The 6,692-nt window shown below is 41.0% G+C and overlaps 1 non-coding gene across 1 annotated transcript; it reads right to left on the minus strand.

The window, feature by feature from the left end:
* Positions 1-2,987: 2,987 nt before the first annotated feature.
* On the minus strand, positions 2,988-3,059 carry TRNAW-CCA (transfer RNA tryptophan (anticodon CCA)). Its single transcript has one exon. It is a non-coding gene; the product is annotated as a tRNA-Trp (tRNA).
* Between the last annotated feature and the right edge of the window lie 3,633 nt (positions 3,060-6,692).

The raw sequence follows: 6,692 nt of genomic DNA on the forward strand, positions 1-6,692 counted from the left end.
TTTCAATTCCCTGGGCAAGAAATGATGGAGACTTGGGCCAGCTGAGTTCAGTGAGAAGCAGGTAGATATGAGGATGCTTTGGAGGTGAATTTGAGGAGGTATGAAGAATTCACATTAAATGCCCAGACATCCTCTTTCACATGTCCAGGAATGACACTCTTTAGCAAGTTCACAACACTTATCCAAGTGTATTGAGAACTTGAAAGCCACTGGTAACTATGATCATGGTAGAAAAACAACATAGATAAATAAATATCTAATTCAGCTAAAATGAATTCAGTACTTTATAGCATCGGAGTCATCTTCATCTGCTTCATTTCAAATAAATAAAAATCACACAACAGTGGACTTCCAGCTGTTTCTCTCTCTTGATAAAACATAACCCAGCCTACATTCCATACACAGTCTGGGATTTCTGTAGTTGAAATGTAGTCACCCCTTTTTATTTTCCGTATTCCTATAACATGTTGTCTACACATTTGCTGTTTAATACTAATGAGCAATAAGTTTCTTCTGTGAAGAAAAAGATGTCTTTGAACTTTTTAACTGGTGTTGAGCATCAGGACATCAGTAGATGAAACAGGACCAGAGGCTCTCGGAAGCATCTATAAATATCCTGTGGAAGTAGAATGCAGTCCACTGATTATGTTAAAAAAAAAAAAAGTTCTAAGCCAGTGTTTTATATTTTCACCAAGAAAGGGATGCAGTTTTAGACTGAAGGAATTGACACACCTTTTGGAATGAGCTACAGACTAGGAAGCAGGGCACTCTTGAGTCCCAGTTCTGCCACTGACTGTGTGTTTTCAGGCATGTCACTTCACTTCTCTCGTCTTCCCTCTGCCCGTTCGGTAATAATGGCATTTGTCTGCGCATTGGACAGCCTTGTTGTAACAGTCAAGCGAGTCTTCAAGTTTGTAAGTGCTTTGAAAACAGTGACATGCTAAGTTCAAGGCAGGGGTTGTTTACTCTCCTGTCTTTTGGAGCCACTGTCTGACAACACTCACTCTAGGCCATGACTTCACGCTGATGAGCAGCGCCCATGTCTTCCTGCCAGCATCCTCTCTGGAAATGATGCCCACTGGACTGGATGATGAACCCTGCCATATGTAAGAGCAACCAACAGGAGCACCAAGCCGCAACCCACGTCCAAGGTTTTGTGATTAAGAAGTTTGGAGACCATGCGAGTGCGAAAAGTTAGCACCTTAATTGTTGAAAACCCCCAAAGAGTCCAAACTTGTAAATCATGAAAGGCCACTGTTTAGCAGACTGGAATGCTTTTGAAAAAGGCCAGCGATCAGAGATTGGCCTCGTTAATAACCACAGTAAAACCAGCTCTTGAAGCTCAAAGACGCAGCTAATTAGGGCAGAAAAATTCAACCTCAAATTAAGAGTGTGTGCTTGTGTGTGTGTGTGTGTGTGTGTGTGCGCGCGCGCGCGTTTCTGAAGTGTAAAAGCTTTTCTCCTGGAGAAGTATGTCTAAGTATATTTTGGACGTGTTCCAAGATCCACTGTATGACAAAGCCAGTACTACAAAAATGTCAGGGCGGGGTTAATGAACTCCCAGGAGCTTCTGTGTGCCCATCTGTCCAGTAAAAAGGGAAAATCAACTTCCTTACCTAGAAGACTGACTGATCCTAAACTTTCAAAAGAGTGAGCCTCAAAAAAATTGAGATTCTCTGGGGATGTGTTAGAATGCTTTCCTGGGTTTTTTCAAAGTAATAATGTAGGTACATGGCCCAGCACAATTGGTACTTGAGCATGTATTGAATCTGTCTACATGTTCTAGATCATGGAGAGTTAGATGTAAATATCAGCTGGTGTTTGCTCCCGAGAAGCTTGTGTCTGCTGCAGACCAGAGCCTGGGCCAGGGAAGTCATTCCACATACATCTAAGTGTTACATTTTTGGAGAAGAGATTTTTCCCTAAGTAGAGGTCAGCTGCACCTGCCTCAAAATTTGCCAGTGATGAAGATTATATGACCGCTTACAGCCCACTACCTGTTTGTCAGCTGTCTGATCAATTAAAACTTAAGAGTAGCCAAAAAAACCAAAAGCACGGCCTTAACAGTATTAGTGTAAGATTATATCAGCCAATGAACTGTCCCCACAGAAAAGAACTGTAGAATTAAGATATTCAGGGCAGCAGTGCACCCCAACATCCACTTTCTCACCACGGATAACTACCTACACTTGAGAAGAGATCCATGAAAAAACAATAAATAAATTCAGAGGCACTGTGAGTCCAGCCCCATGTGAGCCAAGCCCAGGGAGGAGCCTTTGTGATCCCAGGTCACTTTAGCGCAAGGAGCTATACCTGGTGCTTCAGAAGGGAGCAGGTCCCCGGGGAAGTCGTTCAGTGAGAAGAGGCACTTCCACCAGGAGACGTCAGGGAGTCTTCCTGGGTCATCAGGCTGTGTTTTAAAGGGTGTTTGGAGTTCTGAGGGCTTCCCTGATAGCTCAGTTGGTAAAGAATCTGCCTGCAGTACTGGAGACCCCGGTTCAATTCCTGGGTCGGGAAGATCCCCTGGAGAAGGGAACAGCTACCCACTCCAGTATTCTGGTCTGGAGAATTGCATAGACTGTATAGTCCATGGGGTCATAAAAGGTTGGAAGTGATTGAGCCACTTTCACTTTCACTTTTGGGGTTCTGAAGTATGGAAACAGGACAGAAAGGCTCTTATGACTCCAAGTGTGTTCTGTGGAACAGTTGGGCATTCCCTAGAAGCCTGTTAGAAATGCAGAATCTCATGGTGTATATATAAGTACATTCATATATATATATGTATATATATATATATGCATATATATATATATATGCATACACACACACAAACTGGAATACTGAAGTGAAGTGAAGTGAAGTGAAGTCGCTCAGTCATGTCCGACTCTTTACGACCCCGTGGATTATAGCCTACCAGGCTTCTCCATCCATGGGATTCTCCAGGCAAGAATACTGGAGTGGGTTGCCATTTCCTTCTCCAGAGGATCTTCCCAACCCAGGGATCGAACCTGGGTCTCCAACATTGGAGGCAGACGCTTTAACCTCTGAGCCACCAGGGAAGCCCTTACTCAACTTTAAAAAAATAATGAAATAATATCATTTACAGCAACATGGATGGATGTAGAGATTATCATCCTAAGTGAATTAAGTCAGATGGAGAAAATCAAATATATGATAATTGCTTCTATGTGGAATTTAAAACAATAATGCAAATGAACTTATTAAGAAAAGAGAAATAGACTCATAGAAATAGAAAAGCTTATGGTTGTTTCCCAAAGGGGAAAGGAGGGGGAGGGATAAATTAGGAGTTTGGGATTAACAAATACACCCTACTATATATAAAATAGATAAACAACAAGGACCTATTGTATAGTACAGGGAACTAGGTTCAATAGCTTGTAATAGCCTAAAATGGAAAAGAACATGAAAATAAATATATATAAAATTGATTTATATATTACATATGTTTCTTTACATATATATATTATATATACATACAGAACTGAGCCACTTTACTGTGTACCTGAAACATTGCAAATCAACTTACACTTCAATTTTAAAAAATTAATTATTTTTAGAAAGAAAAGAAATGGCAGAATCTTAGGAACTATCCCAGACCTATAGAATCAGAATTGGCAAGTGAGTAAGATCCTTAGGTGGTCTACATGTGAAAGCATCGCTGTAGACCATGTGGCATTTTATTGAGCAGAACGTAATCTAGGGACAGCCACAGAAGAGGGGCAGAGAGGAAAAGTCAGAAAACCCTCACTCCTCTAGTTGCAACTCTGAGACAGTAGGAAAAGCGGTTTCTGTCTCTGAATCTTAGTGTCTTTGTCTGTAACTGGTCCATAAGCTCCATCCTGCCTACTTCATGAGTCTGTTTTTGGCTTGTGTGTTTTCAAAGTGATGGAATGATTTTAATTTATTTTAAAAGCTTTTTTATTAGAGTACAGTTGCTTTACAAAGTTGTGTTAGTTTCTGGTGTACAGCAAAGTGCATCAGCTATATGTATGCATATATCCCCCTTTTTTTTGGATTTTCTTCCCAATTAATATCACCACAGAGTGTTGAGTAGAGTTCCCGGTGCTATGCAGTAGGTTCTCATTAGCTGTATTTTATACACAGTATCAATAGTGTATATGTATCAGTCCCAATCTCCCAATTCATCCCATCCTCCCTCTTTCCCCCTCAGTATCCTTACATTTGTTCTCTATGTCTGTGTCTCTACTTTTGCTGTGTAAACTAGATTGTCTATAGCAGTTTTGTCAGACTCCACTGTTATGCGTTAATATTTGTTTTTCTCTTTCAGACCACAAAGAGAAAAGTGAGATAACACATGTGAAAGCACATCAGTTCTGAGTACCCACTTTTGTGACCAACAACCAGCACGTTTCTCTCTCAAAGTGCCCTTGTTGAAAATGAGGCTGTTCCTCATTCCTCCATCCACAGCTCCCCAACATTGAGTCTGCTAGGCTCTGTCCAGAGTTGCATGGTACATGCAAGCTAAGTCGCTTTAGTCATGTTCAACTCTGTGCAGCCCTATGGACTGTAGCCCACCAGGCTCCTCTGTCCATGGGGACTCTCCAGGCAAGAATACTGGAGTGGGTTGCCATGCCCTTCCCCAGGGGATCTTTCCAACCCAGGGATCAAACCTGCGATCCCTGCAGTGGCTGGCGGGTTCTTTACCACTAGCGCCACCTGGGAAGCCCCAGCAAAACTTCCAGAGAATAGTCTCCCTCAAAGGAACTGACTCCAATGGAGGGAGTGGGTCACAGGCAGAAGGGAACCAAAGAAGGAATGTGCTAAGGGCTGGGGGCCAGTTCCTTTTACAATATCTGGATGTCAAGGGGTTGCAGGGACTAAGAAAGCATCAGGCCTGTCCTCTAGGAGCTCACAGTCTAGCAGAAATTAGGACTTGTTCTGTAGTAGGCCTTGAAGAGATGTTCTAAAGTATAGCTCCAACTTGCAGAGCTTCTTCTTATGGTTGACTGAACCACCCCAAAGTGATCTGCTTTGGTTTGGGAAAGAGGAAGAAGACCTGGGTTCAAACCCCAGCCCCAGGTCTTACTAAGTGGCATTCTAGGTAACCCCATCACCTCCCTGAGACTTGACGTCCTCAAATCAAAAATAGGACACTGGTAATAACACTGTCCCCAGGAGTTATTGTAAAGAAAATTGAATTGGAAGCAAACAAACCATTTTTAATAGATTTGTTCATTTTCTATCTTTCTCACTGAAATGTAAAAAATCTCTGAAATCAGGAACTTGAATGTGTTGCTCCTCGTGGAATTTTCAGCACCTAGAACAGTGACTGGCACAAATGACATGCTTCATAAGAGCATCTTGAATGAAGGGAGAAATATTAATGTTCCTTATGCCCAGATACAAATCTTTCTGGAGTGAATTTGCATTTTTATGCTTGCAATTAAAGTTCCAACCCCCAGTGCTGCCTCCTGGTATTGACATCTTATGCTTTGAATCAAGGTTGATCTGCGTGACCAGTAGACTATGGCAAAAGTGACGGCATCTCACTTTCAAGATTAGGTTGTGAGACACTACAGTTTCCATTCCTCTTGCTCTATGGCTCTGTTGTCCTCTTGCTTCTGCATTTCTTGCTCTTAAGAAAGCCAGGTGATAAGAAACCCCAAGCAGAGACTCATATGGTAAAAACTGGATTCTCCTGCCAACAGCCATGAAAGTGAGCTTGCAAGTCATTTCTCAGACCCATCCTCTAGGCTAGATCTGGCCAGTGTATAAAGGTGGACTCCAACAGATGAATGGATAAAGAAGATGTGGTGTGTATATACATAACGGGATGAAAAGAGAATGAAATAATGCCATTTGCAGCTACATGGATGGACTTGGAGGACATTATGCTAAGTGAAATAAGCCAGAGAGACAAACACAAATACTGTATGATATCACTTAAATGTGGAATTTTAAAAATACAACAAACTAGTGAATAAAACACAAAAGCAGGTTCACAAATATAGAGAAAACAAACTAGTGGTTATATGTGGGGAGAGTGGAGGGACAACACAGTGGTAGGGGATAAAAAAGGGGGGAGTTTTTAGGCGATTATATGAAATCATGTGTGTGAAACTTCTGAAAATTATAAAGCACTATAGAATTCAAAGAAATTTTCATTCAATAAAAAAATGAAAAATAAATAAAGCTGGGCTCTCATTTCCTTTAAAGTTCTCACTGTAATTCTACTGTTACAACCCAAGTTACACATACTTATTTGGAAATTACATCACCCTGTTGGTTTACAATAATCTCATGGTAAAAATAAAACAAAAACCCTCTGGCTCTTTTTCATATAAACTACTGTTAGTCCATGTACCACCACCAGACTTTAAAAAACTTACACTGGAGAACTGATTCAGGGCCATATATTCATCTGTGTCAACTTTCACTTCATTGATTCTAGCCCATAATCTCAGTCTCAAGAAATATTTTCATAAAATATTCCAGACATACAAACAAGAATAGATGATAATGCAATGGCCACCCATCTCCTCACACTCCTGCTTTGGAAAGAAAATCATTTAAATCCAATTGAACAATCTGTATACCCTTCCCCCACTCCATTTCCTCAAAGGAAGCCACTGTTTTAAACACCCTCCTTATCATTCCAACACATTTCTTTACATTTTTACTACATCATACTGTTTGTCTTTTTAAATTTC

Source organism: Odocoileus virginianus, chromosome 2 (assembly GCF_023699985.2).
Source record: "Odocoileus virginianus isolate 20LAN1187 ecotype Illinois chromosome 2, Ovbor_1.2, whole genome shotgun sequence".
In the NCBI taxonomy this organism is placed as follows: domain Eukaryota; kingdom Metazoa; phylum Chordata; class Mammalia; order Artiodactyla; family Cervidae; genus Odocoileus; species Odocoileus virginianus.